General features: G+C 39.6%; 1 protein-coding gene and 1 non-coding gene across 18 annotated transcripts in view; both read left to right on the top strand.

The window, feature by feature from the left end:
• The window catches only part of KANK1 (KN motif and ankyrin repeat domains 1), a 242,537-nt gene that overhangs the window by 34,000 nt on the left and 183,117 nt on the right, over positions 1–25,420 (top strand). The window contains exon 1 of one of the 17 annotated variants that reach the window (XM_055350721.2): positions 8,446–8,874. The exons of 12 other annotated variants lie outside the window; for them this stretch is intronic. The gene's annotated coding sequence lies outside the window, so the exon portion shown is untranslated. Of the gene's footprint in view, positions 1–8,445; positions 8,875–14,074; positions 14,173–25,420 lie in introns of those variants that run through there. 4 more of the 17 variants (XM_055350711.2, XM_055350723.2, XM_031014269.3 and 1 more) reach the window with 4 other exon arrangements.
• Positions 20,337–20,441, top strand: LOC115935963 (U6 spliceosomal RNA). Its single transcript, XR_004071546.3, has one exon. It is a non-coding gene; the product is annotated as a U6 spliceosomal RNA (small nuclear RNA).

Below are 25,420 nucleotides of genomic sequence, written 5' to 3'. Positions count from 1 at the left end.
GGTAGAGCTGTGGCAGAATCAACATGGTTAGGAGAGTGGAAAGAACACAAGCTCTGGACTTCTCTCAGCCCCTTCTTTCTCATCTGTAAAAAAAAAAAAAAAAAAAAAAGAGTTAATAATAGTGCCCAACTTAGGATGATTGTACTTGAGAAAGATCGTGTTGCAAAAAATGGGGATGTAGTAAGTGCTCAGTAATGCCTTCTCAGGCAGCTGAACAGGAGACTGTGTGCAAGGTCCTCTATCTTAGGACCCTGTTTTTTGTAAAAAGTTGCGTAAAGGAGGGGCAAACATCTTACACATTTCAGAATTGTTATCAGTTCTCCAGGAAGAAGAGGGAAAGAAAAACATTTATAGCATTTCAGTAAAGATTACTCCATGATTGACAAAACAATTTTGAGGTTCCTAAGAGGCACATTCTGCCTCAGGCTGGAGCAATTTTTAAAACTAAATTGACAGCAACTAGTTCAAGTTGGAACAGTCCTAACTTAATTATAGATACCCGCAGAGGTTCCTTCATACAGGTGGGTTTCAACAGCATGGTGCTATCTAGCAAAAGCTATTGTTTGCTTAGTTATTTGTTTGAGAGTCAGCTTAGAACATAAGTAAGGAGTCAGAGTTGGGGTGGAATTCTGTCTCTGATTGGATCAGAGCCTCCATTTTCCTATTTGTAATACGGAAATAATGATTGTCCCTCAGAGGATGGTTATAAGGGACAACATATTTGTTACACATTTGGCATAGTAAGTACTTCATAAATGACACCTATAAAAGTTTTTGTTTGAAAATTTTGCAGCTTTTGTTTTTTATTTATTTATTTTTTGAGACAGTCTTGCTGTGTTGCCCAGGCTGGAGTACAGTGACACAATCTCAGCTCACTGCAACCTCCACCTACTGGGTTCAAGCGATTCTCCTGCCTCAGCCTCCCAAGTAGCTGGGATTACAGGCACGAGCCACCACACCTGGCTAATATTTATATTTTTGGTAGCGACGGGATTTCACCATGTTGGCCCAACTGGTCTTGAACTCCTGGCCTCAAGTGATCCACCTGCCTCGGCCTCCCTAAGTGCTGGGATTATAGGCATGAGCCATCATGCCTGGCTGAAAACTTTCCAGTTTTTAAATGTCATGTATGTTTTTGCTCAAGAATGCTTTGGCTATTTGGGGCATTTTGTAGTTCCATACAATATTTTTTTCCGCTGTAAAAAATTACATTGGAATTTTGATAGGAATAGTATTAAATCTGTAGGTCACTTCGGGGAGTATGAACATTTTTAACAGTGTTAATTCTTCCAATCCATGAATACAGGATATCTTTCCATTTATTTATGTCTTCAATTTCTTTTAGCAATGTTTTATAGTTTTCAGCATACAGATCTTTCACCTCCTTGGTTAAATTTATTACCAAGTATTTCATTCTTTCTTTCTTTTTTTTGAGACAGGGTCTCACTCTGTCACCTGAGCTAGAGTGCAGTGGTGCGATCACAGCTTACTGCAGCATTGAACTCCCCGGCTCAAGTGATCCTCTTGCCTTAGCCTCCCAAGTAACTGTGACTGCAGGTGTGTACCACCATGCCTGGCTGATTTTTAAATTTTTTTGTTGAGACATCTCTGCGTTACCCAGGCTGGTCTTGAACTCCTGGACTCAAGCAGTCCTTCTGCCTTGGCTTCCCAAAGTGCTAGGATTACAGGTGTGAACCATTGTACACGGCCTTATTCTCTCTTGATGCTATTGTAAATGAAATCATTTTATTTTTTAGATAGTTCATTATTAGTATATATAATAGAAATGCTACTGATTTTTATATGTTGATTTTAGTATCCTACAACTTCGCTGAGTTTATTCTAACAATCTTTTGGTGAAGTTCTGAAGGTTTTCTATGCATAAGATTATATCATCTGCAAACAGAGACAGATTAACTTCTTGCTTTCCATTTTTGATGTATTTTATTTTTCTTGCCTAATAGCTCTGGCTAAAACTTCTAGTACTATATTGAATAGAAGTGGTTAAGAGTGGGCATCCTGTTTTGCTCCTGATCTTAGAGGAAAGGCTTTCAGCTTTTTACCACTGAGTATGATATTAGCTATGGGCATGCCGTATGTGGCCTTTATTATGTCGAGGTCCATTCTTTATACCTAATCTGTTGAGAGTTTTTATCATGAAAGGGGATGTTGAATTCTTTCAGATGATTTTTGTACATCTATTGAGATGATCCCATGATTTTTATCCTCGATTTTGTTAACGTGGTATTAGTTAATTTTAATTAATTTGCATATGTTGAACCATCTTTGCATCCCAGGGATAAATCCCATTTGTTCAGGGTGTATGATCCTTTTAATGTGCTTTTGAATTTGGTTTGCTAGTATTATATTGAGGATTTTTGCTGCTCTAGTCATCAAGGATATTGACCCATAATTTTATTTTCTTGTAGTGTCCTTGCTGGCCTTGCAAAATGAGTTTGGAAGGGTTGATTCCATCCTCTTCAGTTGTTGGAAAGAGTTTAAGAAGGGTTGGTGTTAATTCTTCTCTTTAAATATTTGATAAAATTCACCAGTGAAGCCATGACATCCTGGGATATTCTTTGTTGAGAGGTTTTTGATTTCTGATTCAATCTCCTTACTTACTATTGGTCTCTTCAGATTTTCTATTTCTGTATTATTCAGCCTTGGTGTAAGTTGTATGTTTCTAGGAATTTATCCATTTGTTCTAGGTTATCTAATTTGTTGGCATATATTTGTCTATAGTAGTATCTTATAATCCTTTGTATTTTTGTGGTATCAATTGTAATGTCTCATCTTTCATTTATAATTTTGTCTTTTTTTTAGTTCAGCTAAAGGTTTGTCAATTTTTTCAAAAAACTCTTGGTTTTATTAATCTTTTCTATTGTTTTTCTAGTCTCCATTTATTTTTGCTGTGATGTTCATTTTTTTCCTTCTGCTGATTTTGGGCTGTTCCTTTTCTAATTCCTTGAGGTGTAAAGTTAAGTGTATTTGAGATCTTTCTTCCTTAATATAGGAGTTTATTGCTGTAAACTTCCTTGTAGTACTGCTTTTGCTGCATCTCTTAAGTTTTGGTTTGTTGAAAACCAAAAAAAAAAAAAACAAAAAACAGAGAGCTGGAGGCATCATGCTACTTGACTTCAAAATATACTAAAAAGCTGTCATCAAAACAGCATAGTAATGGTGTAGAAACAGACATATAGACCAATGGAACAGAATAGAGACCCCAGAAATAATTCATATTTACAGTCGGTTGGCTCTTTGACAAAGTTGCCAAGAACACACAATGGGGAAAAGAGAGTCTTTTCAATAAATGGTGTTGGAAAAACTGGACATCCACATACAGAAAAATTAACCCCCTTTCTCACACCATATACAAAAATCAACTCAAAATGGACTAAAGATTGGGGGCATGGCTCAGGGGTAGAGGATTTGACTGCAAAATGGACTAAAGACTTAGTAAGATCCAAAAGTATAAAACTACTTGAAGAACACACAGAGAAAAAACTTCTTGACATTAGCCTGGGCAATGATGTTTTGGATATGACCTCAAAAGTATCACAGAAGCAAACATAGACAAATGGGATTGTGTTAAACTAAAAAAAAATTCTGCATAGAAAAGGAAACAAACAATAGAATGAAGAGATGGCCTGTAGAATGGGATAAAATGGTTGCAGACCATACATCTGATAAGGGGTTAGTATATAAAATATATAAGGAACCCATACAACTCAATAGCAAGAAAATAAATAACCTGATTAAAAAAATGAACAAAGGACCTTAATAGAAATTTCTCAATAGAAGACATACAGATGACCAACAGATACATGAAAAGGTGCTCAATATCACTAATCAGGGAAATGCAAATTAAAACCACAGTGAGTGGCCAGATGCAGTGGCTCATGCCTGTAAATCCCAGCACTTTGGGAGGCCGAGGCAGGCAGATCACTTGAGGTCAGGAGTTCAAGACTGGCCTAGCCACATGGCAAAACCTCGTCTCTACTAAAAAATACAAAACCACAGTGAGGTATCACCTCACATCTACTAGAATGGGTATTATCAAAGGCAAAAGGTAACAAGTGTGTTGGGAAAATGTGAGATAAAGGGACCCTCTTAGACTGTTGATGAGAATGTTAGTACAACCAATATGGAAAATAGTATGAGTATGGAAGTTCTGCAGAAAATAAAAACTGAACTTCCATATGATCCACCAATCCTACTTCTGGGTATATATCCAAAGGAATTGAAATCAAAGAGATACCTGTACTTCTATGTCCCTCGCAGCATGATTCACAATAGTCAAGTTATGGAGACAATGGAAGTGTTCATCAGTAGATGAATGGGTAAAGAAAATGTGGTATATGTGTACACTGGAATACTCTTCAGCCTTACAAAAGAAGAAATCCTGTCATTTGCAACAATATAGATGAACCTATTCATAAATGAAATAGCCAGGCACAGAAAGACAAATACTGCATTTTCTCACTTATATGTGGTATCCAAGAAAGTCAAACTCTCTCACAGAAGCTGAGAGTGGAGTGGTGGTTGTCAGGGGCTGGGAGATTAGCGGTACTTGGGAGGACGTTGGTTAAAGGTAAAAAGTTTCAGTTAAGATAAATATGTTCTGGAGATCTATTGTACAGTGTGGTGACTATAGTTAATGTATACTTGGAAATTACTAAGAGATTAGCTCTCAAATGTTCTCACCACAAATAAGTGTGAGGTGGGTATGTTAATTAGCTAGATTTAATTTCACGAAGTCTATGTACATCAAACCATGTATATTGTAAATATATACAATTTTTATTTTTTAAATATAACCGTAATAAAAGTGGGAGGAAAAGTGATAAAAGGTAATAAGCCCTTAAAGGTAGTAAGTTAACTTGTCGCCCAACGTGTTTATTAATTTTTCTATACAATGTAATGTATTTGGAGAACATTGAGGCCGGGCACGGTGGCTCATGCTTGTAATCTCAGCACTTTGGGAGGCCAAGGTGGGCGGATCACTTGAGGACAGGAGTTTGAGACCAGCCTGGCCAACACGGTGAAACCCCATCTCTATTAAAACTACAAAAAAAAATAGCCGTGCATGGTAGCGGGCGCTTGTTATCCCAGCTACTCGGGAGGCTGAGGCAGGAGAATTGCTTGAACCCAGGAAGTGGAGGTTGCAGTGAGTCAAGATCACACCATTGCACTCCAGCCTGGGCAACAAGAGTGAAACTCTGTCTCAAAAAAAAAAAATTGAAAATCCCCAAGCTTCAGAAGACACACTACTGCGTGTTTGTCCTTCTATGGAAGTCAGTACAGATCTCAATGACTTGTTCTCATTTCACCAGAAAATGACCATTGTGCATTATGCTGTCAGTGCAGATGGAAAACTAGCAGCAGTTTACAAAGTTTCCACTTGAAAAAACATTAATTGATTTAAAAAAGTAGTTGATTGTTGCAAGACTTGACATTTCTCTAGTTAATATCTGTGCCTGTTGTTTTGCCCCTTACCGTCTTCAAAATCTGAATCCAAATCCAGGGCTTCTCTATTAGGAGGCTCCATATCATATCTCTTTAATCCTGATAATTTCTCAGTTTTTTGTTTCCTACCTACCTAGCTATTTTCTTACGCTATCTTTATTTGCTTAGTAAATATAACATTTCATGTTCTATTACTTTTATTTTATTATTTTATTTTTTATTTTTGAGACAATGTTCTGTTGCCCAGGCTGGAGTGCAGTGGCATGACCATGGCTCACTGCAACCTCCATCTCCTAGGCTCAAGTGATCTTCCCACCTCAGCCTCCTGAGTAGCTGGGACCACAGGTGTGCACCACCATACCCGGCTAATTTTTTTATTTTTTGTAGAGACAGGGTTTTGCCATATTGCCCAGACTGGTCTCGAACTCCTGGAATCAAGCAAGCCACCCCCCACTTGGCCTCCCGAAGTGCTAGGAGTACAGGCATGAGCCACTGCACCTGGCCCTGTTAATTTCTTATGTCATTTCCCCACTTTAATATATTTGAGGGCTAGTTCTGTGTCATGTATGTATTTTAACATCAGTACCGCATCTGGTGCAGAGAGGGGCATTCTGTAGTCTTGGTACTTCTTATCTTCACTATTGCTGATGAGCCATAACAAATTTGAGATGAGCAATTAATAGATGGACCGGCCAACAAACACTATGTGGAGGAATAAGTGAGGCCAAAGCTGATGGATGATGCAAAGTGGGGACGTAACATATTTCGCTGGGGAACCAGACAGATATGCAGAGTAAGCGCTCTGATAGGGGAAGTACGGGCTGTTATGGGCGCTTAATACTGGGAACATTAATGGGAGGTGGAGGTCGTAGTTGAAGCTGAAACCTGTTGGGTGAGGTGGAGTTAGCCAGGTGAAGTGGTAGACTTGGGGAAGAGGAGAGGAGGGGGAGCATCCTGTGTTTAGAACCAAAGAGAGTTTAGTGTGTGATTATTGGGTGAGGGTGGGAGGGTAGGTCATAAAGGGCCTGGTAAACTGTTAAGAAATTTTAAACTTTATCTCAAGAGTTGTGGGAAATCACTGGCAAGTTTTAAGTTGGTAGGTGAAGTGCTGGCTGGAGGAATCCCTCCAGCTTGGGTATGTGAGGATGGCCTGAGAACGGAGGCACCTGTAGTAATCCCCCAGTGAGAGACATTGTAGCCTGAGCTGACCTTGGGGCTAGAAAAAGTGGACAAATGGTGGTTTAGGAGTAGAATCTGTGTGAGTTGATTGAATGGGGAGAGGGAAACATCAAGCCCAGTGCCCAGACTCCTGGGAGGATCTGGCTGCTACTCAGTGAAAGGAAGCCTGGGAGGTTTGTGAGGGCAGATGGTTGAGCTCATTTATGGACAGATTGAGTTCAAGGATCTACAGATCATTGAAGGGGAAATGTGAGCTTGAACCCTGCATTAGAAGTTCAGAAAAGAGAAAGAGCACAATGAATTGAGTTCTGGGAGTCTTTCCCATGTGGATAGTAACTGCAGCGGATGAGGTAATAAGATCACCTAGTTAGAGGTGGGGGAGCAGAAGAGGGCTTAGGGCAGAACTCTGAAGAGCAACCTGCGAAGGAGACTGAGGAGGAATGGACAGAAAGGGTGGAGGAAATCTTCAAGGGTGCTTTTCAAGGAGGCAGTGGTTACCAGCATTAGCTCCTGCAGAGCCAAGAGAATTGAGTCATTTTTGCTGGGCTTAGCAACAAGAACTTTCAGGGACTTCATGGCAGAGTGACAGCATATGGAGATGCAGTACTGTTGGCCTGTACAGAGCCTTTTTTTTTTTTTAAATTCCCTGAGATGTAGTCTCGTTGCTCTGTCGCCCAGGCTGGAGTGCAGTGACGCGATCTCGGCTCACTGCAACCTCTGCCTCACGGGTTCAGGTGATTCTTCTGCCTCAGCCTCCCAAGTAGCTGGGATTATAGGCGTGCACCACCATGCCCGGCTAATTTTTTTGTATTTTTAGTAGAGACAGGGTTTTGCTATGTTGGCCAGGCTGGTCTCGAACTCCTGACCTCAAGTGATCCACCCGCCTTGGCCTCCAAAGTGCTGGGATTACAGGTGTGAGCCACCACACCCTGCCAATACAGAGCCTTTGAAGACATTAGAAAATGTGTGCCTTTCTGGATGGACACAGTCCCTGGCTTGGTGAGTGGACCGTGCATGGGACTTCAGCTCTTATGTGCCACCTTAGCTGGGTGCACTTGTTTAGTGTGCAAAATACACCTTCCATGCGTGGTGGCCTAGGATATATCTGCACTTCTCAATCTAGGGCAGTGTTTCCTCCCAGGGAATATTTGGCAATATCCGAAGAAATTTATGATTGTTACAGCTGAACCAGAGAGGGTAGGTGCTACTGTCATCTAGTGTGTAAAGGCCAGAGATGCTGCTAAACACTCTGCGGTGTCCAGGACAACCCCTGATAACAAACAATTATCCAGCCCCAAACACCAATTGTGCTGAGAAACCCTGGTGTCTGTGAACCTTTCAGGCTCATGGGAAAAGGCGGTCAGAGAGGGTGATAGCTGGAGGTGGGTGGACCTGAGAACAGTCTCCTTACATACTTTGCTGCAGTCTCATTTGCTTGTGGCAGTTTTCACCTTGCCTCTCCCACCTCTCTACCATAGAACTCTTATTCATCACGTTATAGGTTTTCATTTGTTTATTCTTATGTAGCCATTTTCACTATTCCCTCTCCCACCCCAACTCCCCCGAGCAGTAAATTCTGTAATGCAAGGCAATCTTGTGTCCTTATTTCTGTTTCTGGGCACACTGTAAAACATCTGTATTTTAATAGTATCTGTCAGGAAATTCTATTTTGGCAACCAAGTACGGGCTAATCTAAAGTAGCCCATACTTGAGTGCTGTGTTGATAAGGCTCTAATGCATAGTTAGCCCCTTGACTGTCAGGCTTGGAAAAAAGACAGGAAGTATTCCTTGTCTTTGGAAATGAGCCTACTCTGGCTTTGGGAAGGAAAGAGTACAAATGGTTCTCACCAGATAGGGTTGCAGCAGCTCTCCCAGCATTTTGGGAACAAATCAGGTCATTATCTCAACAATGTCAAAATTGTGTTCCCAGATCAGTTGTTGTTTGAAACATTTGGGGCTGATGCGGAGGAGAAGAATTAATTAGCAGCTCCCTCTCTTGGTGTTCTTTTTCAGCCTTCTCAAATTGCAGCACGAGAGTCCCTTAGACATGCTGGCTGCTCATTTGATAATCTGTGTTTTGCTCAGTACAAAAGGTTGCTGGCTGAGTTTTGTGAGCCCCTCTAACGTCAGGCTGACAGTGTCTTGGGTTCAATTAACAAGAAAGTCTACAGTAACATTTTGTCAATGGGGAAGGACTTGAATTCACAGAACTGTCTTGGAAAGCCCTGGGTAAGTTTGAAGAGCAAAGTTGCCTTTTCTGTTTTCAGAAATATTTTACCCCGCAACGATGTGTAAATCTAAAGCCTGTGCAAGAATGAAAACGAGCTTGAGTATTAAGATTTGGCACAGTGTGTGCAAGCAGTGAGACTGGGTTAAAAACGGGAAGTGTCTTAATTTAAAGATGGTGCTGGGGAGACGGATTAAAATAAACTGCTGGCCATGTTGAATCTGAGATAGGCAAGCCTTGGTTGTGGGCACATTCCCTTCTGAATTACTCTCTATGCAGATATATTTTAGGCCTCTTTCTATTAAATTGTCTTTCACATGGTTTCAAAGATAGGGGTAGTGATAAGAATTCTCTTCCTGCATGGTGGGTACCATTATATAAACGGTATAAGCATGCTTTTCTTGTGTCTCTGTATAACTGCTTGGTCTGCCACTCCACAAAATAGTAAAACACATTTCTGTAGTGGACTAGCCCATGCTGTGAAAGAGGAAGGTGGTGGTGGACAAAAAGTGGTAAGTTTTAGGATGAAGGATGTTGATGTTAAAACTTTATTTCTGATTATGGCAGTTTTTCATCATGTAATTTAAAAAGCCTGAGATCATCTAACTTTTTTTTTTGTTTTTTTTCTTTAGGACTGCAGGAAGTGTTGATAAACATCTGTTTAAGTTGTCTATACCATGAAATCCATAATCTTCCTTCATAACTATGATAGCATATGGTTTTCTATAGTTAGGAAAACTATTTCTCATGTATTTCATGGTTTGGCCAAATCCTTTTATTACATTAGTACTAAAAAATTCCTTAGGATTTCTAGAGAAAATAATATTTATTATGGATAAATAAGGGAAAGTAAGATAATTCTTAAACCTTAGTATCAACAGTCATTCTAAACCACATTACACATCTTCAGTAAAAGTGGTTACAAAAGATTTTTCTCACTTCAAAAGATCCTCCAGGGAAGAGTCCCAGCTTTTTCTTGGTGTTATTTTAGGTATTAACTCAGGAGGGCTTTCTGAAGGTTTGTCAGTGAGATAGTTGGGGGGTTCCTGAGCTTTTTATTGCTGTAGGTGAACTTGGTACTTACTTCTTTGGCTTTTAAACCCTCAGCAGCATGTACAGATGCCCTCACATGCTTTCTGGGATGACTTTAACGCTAAATAGCAGGGGTATTTCTCAAGAATGTTTAAGAAAAGAAAGCAAACATTTGTTTGCACAAACAGATATTTGTGACTTCTGTGAAAAAAATTCCAATAGTTGTAATATAGGAAATTTTTATAAACAAACACCCCTACCAACTAACCCATCGTGTATTTTTATGCGTGTATAGAAAAAAATGAAAGGATATACTAAAATGTTAGTGGCAAAGTTTCTCTGGGAATTGAGAGAATTTAATTAAAATTTTTTATCAAGATTTTTAAAGTTTTATAATGACCACATTATGTTTATGTAATAAAAATAAAATAGAGGCTAGGCACAGTGGCTCACATCTGTAATCCCAGCACTTTGGGAGGCTGAGATGGGAGGATTGCTTGAGTCCAGGAGTTCGAGACCAGCCTGGGCAGCATAGTAACACCCTATCTTTATTTTTAAAAAATAAGAGGGGGGGACAATAAATGCAAATATATAAATGACAGAAATTTTATGGTCTGGTCAAAGAACTATCATTGCATGAAATTATAGATATGGTCATGTAAGGTTACCTTTTTTCATTATAATTCCACCAGTAATTCTAAAGATTCTTTTCTTTTCTTTTTTCTGCTTCTTCCACAGAAAAACAGGACAAAGAAACCTGTGTGAATTTTCAGCTTTTCACCTTCTCTGATTTTATTTCTTCCTCACTCTTCCTTTGACAGTCCTCGCAGGCCTCCTGAGAGAATAGAGAAGACCCCCTCCCAGAACCTTCCTGTAAGGTCTCCCCGCTGACTTCCTGTAGTGGATGTGACTGTGTGCCAGGTGCCTGCCGAAGACCCCTGTCACTGACTGTGCCCTTTGGGAAAGAGTCAACAATGGCCTCCTCCTATGGCTGACTTCGTTCATGTTCAGGCTCTCCAGCTTGCTAGTGAGAATTGCCAAGGAGTGGTTCATGGCAGGATAGAACTAAACTGATAGATGAAAGCTCCACAGTGCTTCAAGACAGGGTCCCGTTCATGTTAAGCAGTTTTCCTTCCTTCAAAATAAAAAACTAGCAGTCCTTAGGGAGGACAGTTTTTTCCTTCCTTTTCCTATTCTGGCTCCAACAGCTGTCTCAACAGCCCGAGATGGGGAGCAGCCTGGCTTCCACTGGCAATAGCTGTATTGTGGGAGTGTGAAAGAGAAGCCACCTTTTCCTCCCTCTGCCCAAGCCACCTGGCCCCTTTGTTCTTTCTCCTCCTCGTTCTCTGAGGTATGAGTGGCTGTGACTGTATGACATGGGAACTATGAAGAGGGTGAGGGGAGGGTTTGGTGCGTAAATCCTCACGTAGGTGGCGGTTATTGTCTGTGTGGAGGAAATAAGCCCGGTTCTTCCTGGGACTGCTTTCATTTCCCTCTAGCTTCCAGAGGGTAAAATGAACCTTAATGGAGGTTGGGGGGTGGCACACACACAGTCCTGGGTTGAGGGGGCAGTGGTCAGAAAGTTCCCTAGGGAAATATACAAAGGAGAATTAACACTGGGGACACTCAGGTGGGTTTTGGTCCTTTCCACATAACTGACACCTTTCAAAGCAAGGACTTGCTTTCTCGTGTGGAACGTCAGCAGTCGCAACACCACTGGGTTGGATGCAGGATAATTATTCAGAATCACGAGTTACCTGTTTGCAAGCAATCACATTGCAGGTGGGATAAATAAGCAGACAGTCTGTGGTAGGTTCCCCCATCCCAACCGCCTCCCCTCCCCCCAGGGATACTGTAATTTTAAGTATTGTTTTGGATATTGGTAATTCTAAAGCTCCAATCTTAACTGGGTTTTATGAAAGCCGTTATAGGGTGTTTATTACCAAAAAACCCTCCTTATTATTTAATAATACGGTGCCTAGCCACTCCTTTTTCCCTGCATCCGTACATGAAGCCTGATTGCAGATCTCGAACAGTATATTTCTTTGAGCTAAACAGCAAGAACAGATAAGGTATCTTATCAAAACACCACGCCAGGTGGCGTGGCTCACACCTATAATCCCAGCAATTTGGGAAGCTGAGGTGGGAGGATTGGTTGAGGTCAGGAGTTTGAGGCCGCAATGAGTTATCGCGCCACTACACTCCAGCCTCAGCAACAGAGGGAGACCCTGTCTCTAATAAAACAAAAACGTTACACCATTGTCAGAAAGTGATTTGTTCTCCTTTGTTGGATTAAATTCTGTCACGTGCAAGGTAGTGGCCAGCAGCCTAAGAAGATACACAAGCTCTTCACTGTAGATGTTTGGCGGTGTGGGAGTTACAAGGTTAATTATGAGTGTAAGGCCCAGGAGTCTTTTCTTCCTAACAATTTCATTTTATCCTATTTCTTTTTCCATTCTTGTTCCGAACTGTCTATACTTTATTAAACTCTTCTTTTTCCCAGACTCCAGAATAATTTCCTGTGATATATTTTAGCAGTTTCTCCAAGAAAAGGCTCCAGGAGTGTTTAAATCCAGCCCTCTTTCTGCTGTATCTTTGTGCCTCACATCTTGAGAGAAGTTGAGTGGAAGAAAGTAAAGGAAAGCAGAAAAAGAGATGGGTCAGGGAGGAAAGCCAAGATGGAAAGTGGATGGGAATGAGTGAGGAGCATGATGTGGGTTGGGGTGTCAGTTCATGGTTAATACAACATGTGTGGCTCAGTATAACCAGATTGTCATAAGAAGCTCAGGCAGCTCTCCCCCTCTGTTGCCTGGGGCTTTTTGCAGTTACAATAAAAGTGGAAAGATGAAGAATAAGGGCAAGCAGAAAACACACACATTTGCCTGTTTCCCTCTTTTTATCCAGATTGAGTAGATGGGAGGCAGAGCTGTTACCCATGATGGTATTTCATACCAGATTCAATGTACTAGTTTGTTTGGTTTTATAGGCATGATTCCCAAATTTTGAATCTGAAGTTAGCTGTCAGTTTAAATTCAGAGGGTCTGCAGTTGTTTTTCAGATTTTTCTTGATTCTGCCTTTGGAAACCAGAAAGATGTTGAATTTACTTTTCGTCTGACAATATTGCACATCTGTGAACACAACTGATCTGAAAGTGTTTACCTCTTAACTGTATGAAGTTAGCTGGTTATTCTGGATGGCTGGGACAATGGTGAGGACCGTTTATAATGGTTACTCTCACCTGTGCTCTAGACGCTCCACTTGGTGCTAGAAATACAGCAATGAACAGACATGGTTCTTGCCTCCACACAGCTTGCAGTTTAGTAGGGCAGACTGATGACATTAAAAAGATACCATCAGTGTTGTTATAATGGTGATAAGAGTTACAAAATAAGGGGCCAGGTGCAGTGTCTCATGCCTGTAATCCCAGCACTTTGAGAGGCCAAGGCAGGAGGATTGTTTGAGCCCAGGAGTTGGAGACCACCCTGGGCAACATAGTAAGACCTTGTTTCTACAAAAAAAAAAAAAAAAAAATCAAAAATTAGCTGGGTGTGTTGATGTGCACCTGTGGTCTCAGCTACTCAGGAGGCTGAGGTGGGAGGATCACTTGAGCTCAGAAGGTCAAGGCTGCAACGAGCTATGATTGCACCACTGTATTCCAGCCTGGGTAAGTGAGACCCTGTCTCAAAAAAACAAAAATAAAGGGAGCATATAACACTAGGATCTAATCTAGCCTAGGCAAGTACGGCATTCTTGAGAAGTGACTTAAGACCTGAAGGACTGATCGAATTGTCTGTGTGAAGATTGGCAGTGGGTGCTCTGAGAGGGAAAAGCGGAAATAGCATATGCAAAGACCCTGAGGTAGAAAGGGAGCTCTGGCCTGCTTGTGTGATTACTGTGGGAGAATGAACAGGAAGAAGACAAAAGTAGAAGCAAGAAGACCAATTAGGAGGTTCAAGGACCTGCCTAACTAAGGTCAGTTAGCCGGTGATTGCCCAAGCCAAGACTCAAACTCATTTTTATGAAGGCCCCACACCCTCATCTCCTCAGCAGTTGTTAAACAATATTTGATAATGGTGTTCATGTCAACCTGGCACATGTCTAGAAGATTCTTAAGTGACTTTTTCTTTTCACATGGCTTTTTGACCTTTTAAATATAATATGTTTTAATATTATGTTATTAGGTGCACAAAGGAAGGGAACTGCTCATTTGAATGAACCAGAAGAAACTTGGAATTTTGCCTGCCTTCTGCTTCAGCCCTGCCAAAATGTAATTTCTTTAATTCATCAAATCACATTCTTGACTAATCTGCTCAAGTCTGTACTATGCCTTGGCCTTTTTCCCTGTGACAATTTAGGGATCTTTAAAGAAAATATTTTGAAATGTTTTCTCTTGATCAGGGTGTTTGTGGTTAGATATTGCATACACTGCTTTTATTTGCAGAATGAGCTATTTTTCTACCATGTGATCCTTTGTTAGAAATGAACATGATTGTGGCTGGGCGCAGTGGCTCACGCCTGTAATCCTAGGACTTTGGGAAGCCGAGGCAAGAGGACAGCTTGAGCCCAGGAGTTTGAGACCAGCCTGGGCAACAGAGCGAGACCCCTTCTCTACAAAAAAATTAGAAAATTATCCAGGCCTGGTGGCACACGCCTGTAATCCCAGATACTTGGGAGACTGAGGTGGCAGGATCGCTTGAGCCTAGGAGGTTGAGGCTGCAGTGAGCCATGATTGTGTTACTGCACTCCAGCCTGGGTGACAGCGAGACCCTGTCTCAAAAACAATGCAATTGTAATTTTGTCACCTTTATTTACAAAAATCATTTATCAGGTGATTGCTATGAAAAGCAATTTAGATGTTTACAGCCTCTACCTTCTAGGGACTTAAGTGTGTTCAGAAGTATGTAAAATGAAATAATTATTTTAGCTAATAATTATAAAATTACGGTGGAGCATTGAGGGCTACTTTGTGCCAGGCAATCAGCTTTAAACACCTTTGATTTTCTCCCTATGATGAGGGGTATACTGTGATTTTTATTAAAGATTTGGGGAAACTGAGGCTTAAAGTGGCTGAGTTTTCTAAGAGCACGCAGGTGGAAAGTGATCAAGCTGAGTCCTCAGCTTCATATCTTCTCAGGGTCCTTGATCTTCGGCACCCTGTAGTTCTGGTTCATTTTAGGCAATTATCAGAAGTCACCTCAAATGCCAAGAACCTGTGTAACACAGGGGATGAAGTAAATGTGAGCAATGTAATGAAGCGTTTCCTTATAAACTGTTGTAAGGATTTTGTTCCAGAGATGAAGTATGAGAAAAATATAAGCCAATTGTTCAGTTTCATATTAGTCACCCTCTTCTACTGAACTTTGGTAAATTCAAAGCTTCCCTCTATACGAATTTACTTTTATAGGAATATTACAAAATCTATACTAAGAAATATTAGAAAATAACCTGTACTTAATAGGTTTAATGGAAATTAAACCCAAATATAATGGAAATCTGAATGAATGCTCATTTAAAAAAATATAATTTATAGCAGTGGTTCTCAGACTTTAGCATGCATTTGGGTCCTCTGGAGCATTATGTTAAAACACAGATAGCTGGGCTCCAACCCCAGACCTTCTGATTCAGGAGTTCTGGGACTGGCCTACAAATGTACATTTTTGACAAGTTGCCAGCTGTATGAGGGTTCTCCAAAGAGACAGCATAGGTATATTAGGAAGGAGATTCATTATAGGAATTGGCTCATGTGATTATGAAGGCCAGGAAGTCCCAGGATGTTCCCCAAGAAGTCTCAAGATCTGCCATCTGCAAACTAGAGAACAAGAAGGCCATTGGTGTAATTCAGTCTGAGTCTGAGGGCTGAGAACCTGGGAGCACCTGGCGTAAGTTTCCATCTCCATCTGAGTCTGAAGATCCAAGAACCAGGTGCGCTGATGTCTGAGGGCAGGAAAAGATAGAAGTTCCAGCTCAAGCAGAGAGCAAGTATTTGCCTTTCCTCTCCCTTTTTGTTCTGTTCTAGCCCTCACTGATTGGATGACACCCATCCACACTGATGAGCATCCATATTGGCGGTCTTAACCCTTTTCCCACTTAGAAAAAAAGTGCAGTTTGTGGCCAGTGCTTATTTAATTTTACATAAACAGGCTCTTGGAGGCTAAAGCAAATCGGACTGATTTTCAGTGTGAAAATAAAATAGAAAATATTATTTCTAAACAGAACTAACATCACAACCATCTGAATTATCAGAATCGTCTATTTCAGAAAAATCGGATTCATCAAATTAATCTTGCATCAACTGTTAGAGAACGATGTTAACATCACTCATAGGAATGCTGTGTTTTCTAGGATTTGACATTTTCAGCAATTGAGAATTGCTATATTTTGTAAATGGAAATGCCACTACTAAAAACAGAATCCTATAAATAGGATGATGTCTTTTGTTTCCAAAGTCGATATACTGGAACGATGTGAAAATTTAAAAAACGAGATCTTTTGTGGCAAGGTTATGTTGGGGTAAACACTGCAGCTGCAAGCACCATGGGCAAGTATTCTCAGGGCAAACAGGAAGAGAGTTAGTGAAGTCTACTAATTCAAATGCTGATCTCTTCTTGACACACCCAGAAGTAATGTTTTACCGGCTGCCTGGGCATCCCTTTGCCCAGTCAAGTTGGCACGTGAAATTAACCTTCATACCAGGTAATGTTTCTGCTGCTGGCCTGGCGACCACACTTTGAGAACAACTAATAAGTCATAAGACAGTAGAACCCCTAGATAGTAATAAGTGCTAGTGAAATGAGCTGGCCAGTAGCTAATCCCTGAGAAAGCCATTTCCTAGTCTTATACCACATCAGTAATCCAAAGCAGGATGGCGATCTGAAGTCCTGAATAGTCAAGGGTGATACGATGACTTATGGAGCCATCACCACTATTGGGAAGACAGTGGGGACACCTGCCTCCCCTACCTTCCACACCATGTACATGATGGCACGTGACTTAGATGGGCAGACTGTACACAGTGTCAGCTTTGTGATGATAAACTCTTCCACTCAGTCTGCTATGTATATGGCATAGTCACTATACTGCTAAATTAAATAAATCAAATGAGTGAACATAAATCAGGATTCAGATACCAATTAGGTAAAATACTATAGTTTGTATATGATGGGGATTATCCTTTTTCTGGAATGTTTCAGCATCCAACCTTTGCTGGGTTTGTCTTCTTGCAGTGACTGAGAATTAGCTGAAATAACTGTAAAAGCGTAAGATTCCCATTTGGCTGGAGACAAAATCACAGAGGTTGGTTTACTAAGCCTTAAGAAATTCCTTTAGATTTGATGTGTCCAGACTTGTACTGGAATATGAAATATTCAATTTGACAAGATCTGTGAGTTCCTAGTACATACGTGTTTTTAGAAATGTGTTTCTCAAAATACAATTAGGAAAAAATCCCTTTGAAATGCTAAAACTACCGTTAGTGGTGATAAAGATGCCGACAACCCCTTCTGTTTAAATGAAAACAAACAACTTTTAACCTTCATGATGTTATAATAATATCATTAACTTGTGTAGACAAACATCAGTGCTCACATTTAAAGTAATCATTAAACATTTTCAGAGTTATACTTAAAATGACTTTTTAATCATACTATAAAATACTGCTGCAAAGTTGTTGGTGGGGTACTAAGTTGTAGTTCTTATTTCTTTTTTCTCTAGAGTCTGTTTTGGCTCTACCTTGGGGGGAAAATTCCCAAAGAATTGTAACTGAATACAGAAGCATTTTAAAAAATCTTATTTTAAAGAGGAGGAGAAATTTTAGAGCTATTTCTGATAATAAACCTCAAAAAGTGAGAAGTATTAGAATTTATCTTGGTTAATTTTCTTTTTTTAATTAACAAGCATGCATTGCTTATATAAAACTTTTCTCTGTGTGTGTCTGTATCTGATGCAGTTAGAAGTTCAATGTGAGTTTAGTGATTCCCAGGGAAGACTTAGGGAACCTTGGTTTCTGAGTTGTGCTCTCCTCTGACTATGTGGTTAGTCTTAGTCTCTGGAGTCAGCCAGATCCAGATCTTAGTTTCGTGGAGTTAACCATGATCATTTTAAACTTATAATTATTAAAGTGCTATGATGTACAGAGGTGCTTATGAAACTAAAATTTGAGGAATTAGATACAATGACTATGAGGTTTTGCTTTTTAGTAACTGTTTCTCATTACTTCATTGATCCAAAGTGAGATTTTTAAAGCTAAAGTCCTTGTTCCATTAAGATAATTCTGTCATTTGTCCAATTACTCTCCTTACTCAAATTCCTAGCCCCTTTGGTACTTTCTCTCTAGCTCTTGCCCTGCTTCATGATGTTCCTGAATAGTTTTAGTTTTCTTTGTTTATTTTTCCACTTTCTTGGGCCAGACCTCCAATTTAATTCTTTTAGTTGAATGAGCTTCTTTCTCGCTTGTTACAGACTCACTTAGGGCTCACTCCTCCCTGCCTTAGTCCCAGTATGGTCTCAGTAATGACATGCAGTATGGGGACTTTGGACTCCTATTTGAACAAACCAGCTTTGAGATGATAAAAATTTGAATATGAATTGAGTTCTTGATGATAAGAAATTGTTAATTTTGTTAGGTTTGTTAATGGCATGGTAGTTACTTTAAAAACAAATTTCTGGGCAAGTGTAGTGGCTCATGCCTGCAATCCTAGTACTTCGAGAGGCCAAGGCAGGAGGATCACATGAGCCTAAGAGGTTGAGCCTGCAGTGAGATGAAATTGCGCCAGTGCACTTCAGCCTGTGTGACAGAGCAAGACCATGTCTCAAAAGGAAAAAAAAAAAAAAAATTCATTAGTTATAAATGCACACTGATGTTCTTATAAGTGAAAAGATATATTGTTTTGGTTTTGCTTTAAGATTCCAGCAAATATAAAACAGAAAAAGAGGGAATATATTAAAAAGGCTGGCAAAATATGTATCATTGTTGAAGCTTAGTGATGGGTGCATTGTATTCAATATAGTATTCTCTTTTGTATATATTTGAAGTTTTTCATAATAGAAGGTTTAAAAATTTAGAACAAAAATGAATGTGGAGGTTCAGGATCCTACCAGATGTTTCTAAATGAACTTTAAGTGACAATGGGGAAAAATGTCCATATCATCCTGGAGTTTAAGGCAGGGAATTCTTGGTAGGGGGCTATTGAAAAATAGCCAAACTGTTAGTCAAAAATGTACATATGATCTCATGGCCACAGATAGTAATGTAAAAGACAGATCACAAAAGTACAAATCCTTGGGTGAAGAAGAACAGGAGAAGGCAGCCCAAGAACTTACTGAGGCCCCAAGAACTAAGGAAATCTGTTTTGTAAAAGGACCTGTACGGCCAGGTGTGGTGGCTCACACCTGTAATCCCAGCACTTTGGGAGGCTGAGGTGGGAGGACTGTGTGACCCCAGAAGTTTGAGACCAGCCTGGGCTGGTTTAATTAAATTAGCTGGGCATGGTGGCACACGCCTGTGGTCTCAGCTACTTGGGAGGCTGAGGTGGAAGGATTGTTTGAGCCTGGGTGGTTGAGGCTACAGTGAGCTATGATCGTGCCACTGCATTCCATCCTGGGTGACAGAGGAAGACTCTCTCTCAAAAAACAAACAAACCTATACAAACAATGGTAGGAATGTCAAGGAACCCAGGAGTGAAGATAGGATTAGTCAGACGCTGTGAGAGGAGGTGGAAAAATCCAGTGTAGAATGGGCAGGCACCTTTGAAAAGGCTAGAGGAAAATTTTGGAAGGGCGTTAAGGAGGAGCATAGCAAAGAAGTCTATGACTTGGAGCTGTTCTGTTATATAAATAGGATATCCAGAGATAGCAAACTGCTCACTGCAGGAAATAGGGGAAATAGAGGATAATTTGGAAGAACACCCCACTGTTATTATTTGTGGCAGTTATGTTCTATAAAGTCGCTGTGGACATAATTAGTGAATACTGAGCCATTGCTCCTAGGGGAACAGTTAGAGTCCTGTGAGCCTCTGGTTATAACGATTTTGTCAACTGTCAACCGATCAATACATAGCCTTGTTTTACATGTGTTTCTGTTTAAAGATACCTTGTTTAATATACATTGTTGATTCATTAACATTGACCTCATGGCGAAGAGCACTGTATCTCATGCCTAAATGAAGCTGAGCCAATGCGTCTCTTCTTCCTAAGGCACATCATGGCCTTGTTGTGATTAAGAACATTAGATGACACTAAGGCATGATGTTTGGGGCTCATTTTAAACAGCAAAATCACCAAGAAACCCACAAAAATGAAAAAAAAAAAAAGCCCTAAAAACTAGCCACAAAAGGGACATTTGTTAATAGTATAAGGGCTATAACAAACAGCGTATGCTGGTTTTTTGGCTTCAGCTGGGTACATGTGTGTGGAGTGACTCAAATATTTTGGTGTGTACTTGCTTCAGTGGCACATATACTAAAATTGGAATGATACGGAGAAGATTAGTATGGCCCCTGTGCGAGGATGACACAAATTCGTGAAGCGTTCCTTAATAAAAAAAGAAAAAAAAATTTTGGTTCTCTCCACCTGTGCGCAAATGACCATGAGCATTGGTCTTGGGGTTATAAATAAGTTTTAGTAGATGAATTTGCAAACGTGGAATCCATGAATAATAAGGATGTACTGTATTTTTTCATCTTTATTTCTTAATTGACAACTGTGATCTGTATTTTAAATGAGCCTTTTTGGGGGAGCTTGATAGGCATTGAGTGTTTTTCCCAAAGATTTGTCACCTTCTTGTGAGTTGTCTAGTCTGTTCTTTTGGTTTTATAGATTTATTCTAAACTAAAAGTTAATGGTAGTTGCCATTTATAATTTCTTGCAGAGGTTTTTGCAGAGATCATCCATTTAATATTTTTGTGCATTGAAGGTTTTAATTGTACAGTCAACACTGTCATTCATTTGTGATTTTCATTTTTTCCAAGCTTAGAAAACTTGAAGGATGATGACTTTTTTATTGGAGAGGTTAAAAAAAAAAAAAGTAGGTAAAAGTGATGGATGCCTAGGCTGAGGGTGGTGACTGAATATGTGGTACTTGAAATTGAGTTTGAGTGTCCAGGCCTGGTTTCATTATATCTTGGGACACTTAAAAAAGTCTTGCAGAGGCAATCTGCTTGAAAATGCTGTATAAACCTTAAACCTCTGTAAATTGTAAAATGTAAGTGCATAATAATTTCTGATTTGTAAACTTCTGTTGACAATCTTTCAAGACGGGAGAAAGGTGAAAAAGACTGAAAAGACAAACAGATATTTTTCAGAAATGAAAAACATGTACATTTTCTGAAATAGAGAATGAGAGATTTTTCTAAATGTGACCCAGAAGGCTTTCAGGTGATTTCCTAACAGGATTTGAGTTTTCTCGGATTAAATATGGTTGTGGCTCTCTACCATGTGCCCCAGTCTTATCTTTGTTATGCCCCTTCACACGTAATCTGTTCTTCACATACTCTTCCTTCTGCTGGCTAGTGCTTCCCTGTTTCTGGAACTTTCTTAAGCATTTTTACCATGTATTATAGTTATTTGTATTGTAGTTATGTGTCATCTTTCTTCCTCTTAGAAGTTTCCATCTTACTCCGTGTTTTCTATTGTAGACCCTAGTTCAGTGCCTTTTAAACAGCAGATATGGAATAATCCTCTAATGGAATAAATGGGGAGAAGAAGGGATAGTTTGTGGTTACCTGGGAAAGAAGTGTGGTTAAGTCAGCATGGGTTTCTCAAGAACAAGCCTTTCTTGAATTAACCTCATTTCCTGTATAAATCAGATACTTATTGGAGAGAGAATTTGGGTAATGTTGTTGTTATAGGATATCAGAATAAAAAAACTACATGTTTCATTAAGTTCTAGGATTTTTTATGGATAAGTTGGAAAAGCATGGGCTTGATTGTAATAAGATAGATGAATGTGTTGCAGGTTGATTAACTGTTGACTTTGTGCAATTCACTGCCTTGCCAGTGCTATTCTAACTTTTCCATCAGGGAACTATTAAGGAAGAGGAAAGTTTATTTTGGAGGGTTTAGAGGGTTGAGGGTATAGGAATTGAAGGTTGGATTGTGGGCAGGATATAGGGAGACTTTAGAAGCACAGCCAGGAGCGAAATGTCTTTGAAGACTCATGTTTTCACATAAAGATGCATTCACTTTGTATTTTTAACATACCCATGTTTGTTTTAAAATACTTTAAATTATCACCAGGTAAAATGTTTGAGTAGCCCTTTCCCAATGTCATGATATTCTAGTTTGAGAAGAGTGGTCTTTGATCAAGAAAGGTGGATCAAATTTGTGTCTATCCGTTGTTGGGAGGGAAGCTAACCAACTGGATGTCAGACATCAGGATAGAAAAAAAAAAGGCTGCAAAAAGTTGAAGGCAATCAACATGAACAAATATACAATTAAGCTCTACTGAACGCAGCTTCCTAGAGTCAGGGGGAAAAGTTGCATGTTTATAGAACGGGAGACCTGGATCAGTAGCAGCTCTTGTTAAAAAGATTTAAAGTTTCAGCCAACCATTTGATATGGGTGGCCTTCTCTGGCAGCTTTAATGGCACAGTACTGAGAATTAAGGAGATAATCATCCCATTGTTTTCTGACTTCGTTAGGCTGCCTCCGAGGGCTTGTTTTCAAACAAGTTCTACATTTTAAGAGGGTAAGCCAGGGAAATAAATGGACTAGAAACTATGCCCTACCAGGAATAGTTGAAAGGCTATCGGGGTGGAAAGGAGAGCAAAGTTAATTCTCAACTTCAGGGGGCAGGATTGGAACTTATGGGTAGACATAAGAAGGACATGTTTTTCTATTTCAATCAATTAAGATTTTTTGCTTTGTAAACACACATAAAATGGATATCATACTATTTAGTAATCACTTTTTTCACTTGATAGAGCATGTATATCTTATGTAACTATTTTATATGTTCATATGATTTTTAATGGCTACATAGCATCTCTCTATATGAGTGCACTCTTATTTATTAAAACCATCCCTGACAGTTACTTTGGTCATTTCCAGTTTCTTAGTATAAACAACAGCTCTACAATGAAGATATCTCAAATACACTCATCACTGTGCATTTGTTGAGTTGTTTCCTTAGGATAAATTCTTAGCAGCAGAACAGCTGAGTCAGCATTAGTACTATTTATTTATGGCTTTGAATACTTATTGCCAAACTGCTTGTTACCAGTAATAGGAACCGCATGTGTTAAAGAAGTCAGATTACCCCAAATTAGAGATGTTGTCATAGGGATTTTGGCAGTGGGTTGAATGTTGGACAGTGATCTAAGGCTCCTTAAAAAATTCATGAAAGTTTTCATGTAGGACCAGATGACTGTTTCATCTAGAACTTTCACATTTCAGTCTTACTATGTAAGTCACACTGTTAAAGAAAACTGTCAAGAGTCTGTAACAGAGAAAATACTGCAGACGTTTTCTGTATTCAGAAAGCACTGTAGAAATTGACCAAGGAAGAGAGGCTCATGGCAGGCAACAACGCAATGCTGTTAGGTTGCATGTATGATAGAAATAGTAAAGGAATCTTTCAGCAGATTAACCATTTTATAACTTAGGTAAGTTGGGGTTTTCCAAGTAAGTAAATTGCATTTTCTACACCCTGCCAGAGCTGGGTAACAACTGCTTCTGGGAAAGATGGGAACGGACAAAAAGCTGCTCTAGATCATGTTCCCAATAAAGCGCTCAAAGTGATTTTGCACGTGTTTTATCCTCATGACCTAAAGCTCAGCTGCAGTGAGATGGTGTAGTGCACTGAGATTATCAGCAAAGGGGATTCCAGCTTCACTGCTTGAGTAAGCCACTGGGCCTCTCTGAGCTGTAGTTTCTTAACCTGCATAGGAGATGAATTACCAATACAAGTCAGAGAGTTACAGTGAGGATTTCCTGAGATGATATATTGGATAGTACTTTATAACCTGTAAAATGCTTTACAAATATTAGTTGTCAAGTTAAACAACTGATGCTAGCGGGGATTTCCAATTTAAAGCTTTCTAATGGATGAAAGAGCTAGTGAACTTCATCAAGGCAGAAGTTGGGTCTGATTTTGCTTGATTTTGTCTTGATGTTTGGCTCATAGTTGCAATTCACTAAATATTTGTTGAATGAAAAAAATGAAATTAGCATTTCATTGTTTTATTAACACATTAGAGAGGCACCCATGAAAATGTGTGCTTCTCGTCTTTGTGGAGTAAGTACTGCTATTCATTCTTACAAGCAGGGAAGCAGATCCATCAATTCTCAAATCACTCTCACAGCCAGATTCTGCATTTTTCAGGTGATTTGTAATTACATGAAAGAGATTAGATCAAGTACCCTTTTTTGGTTATTTAAGAGGAAAGATGGAACCAAGCCTGTGTTCTGTAGCTCTATTGTGTAAAATCACTTAGAGCAAATGAATGAAATATTTTGTCAGACTTTATTTTTACTTACTGACCCTTAATAGAAAATAATTTTATGTGTAGCCCTCCCCAGAGTCTCTGTTGCCAGGAAGCTAATGTTGCTATCCCTAATATGGCAACTTTGTCTATTTTTCTGTTCTTTGTGCATTGTGTTTGGTCTTAAACTGTGAATATTCCATTAACTGAGAACTCTGAACAGCCATTGTGTAACTGGAGTGATAGTCTGTGTCAGTTCAATGCATTGTACTTGAGAATAAACATGCTGTTTTATTTGTGGTGGGACTTCTCTCATTGCCACTAGTAATATGTTGTTAACTGAAAATATAAGGCTATTAATAAACCTCATAAGTACTTTGCATTGTTGAAACAATCCTTCAGTGTAGGATCACATGATTTTATAGATATGTATGTGTGTGTCTATATTTTCAAATAGGCAGTAGACCCATTAGTTTCTTATCCTTGGGTGTTAGGTCAGAAGTGTCAGTGAAATTGAGTCCAGAATTGTAGTTATGCGTGCTTTCCTAGGGAGAGGTTTCTCTTCTTTTTAATCAGAATCTCAAAATTGCTCTATGGTTCAGAAATGTTTAGGGACCACTGACCCAGCAAATTCAATTCAGCCCGGATAGTTTATTTGATCTGTGGTGACTGTGTCACTAGAAAGTGATATAAAATACCTAGACTAGCACAGGGCACACATAGGTGCTAAACAAATATTTGTTGGAAACCCAATAAAAATCACTGGTGCTTTTTTTCTTTCTTCCCTATAACACATTATGGCCTGTGAACCTCTAGAAGACAGGATCTTTGTCTTACTCAGTCTTTGGCAGCTGTCTTAACTTCTCATGTCTGTCTCCTAGTGTCATAGAATGTGCACTTTCTTTCTTTTTTTTTTTTTTTTTTTTTTGAGACAGAGTCTTGCTCTGTCGCCCAGGCTGGAGTGCAGTGGCGCAATCTCGGCTCACTGCAAGCTCCGCCTCCCGGGTTCACGCCATTCTCCTGCCTCAGCCTCCTCAGTAGCTGGGATTACAGATGCCCGCCACCACGCCCGGCTAATTTTTTTGTGTTTTTTAGTAG

Source organism: Gorilla gorilla, chromosome 13 (assembly GCF_029281585.2).
Source record: "Gorilla gorilla gorilla isolate KB3781 chromosome 13, NHGRI_mGorGor1-v2.1_pri, whole genome shotgun sequence".
NCBI lineage: Eukaryota > Metazoa > Chordata > Mammalia > Primates > Hominidae > Gorilla > Gorilla gorilla.
The sequence above is the reverse complement of the archived record's forward strand: the minus strand, read 5'-3'. Positions and strand labels throughout refer to the sequence as shown.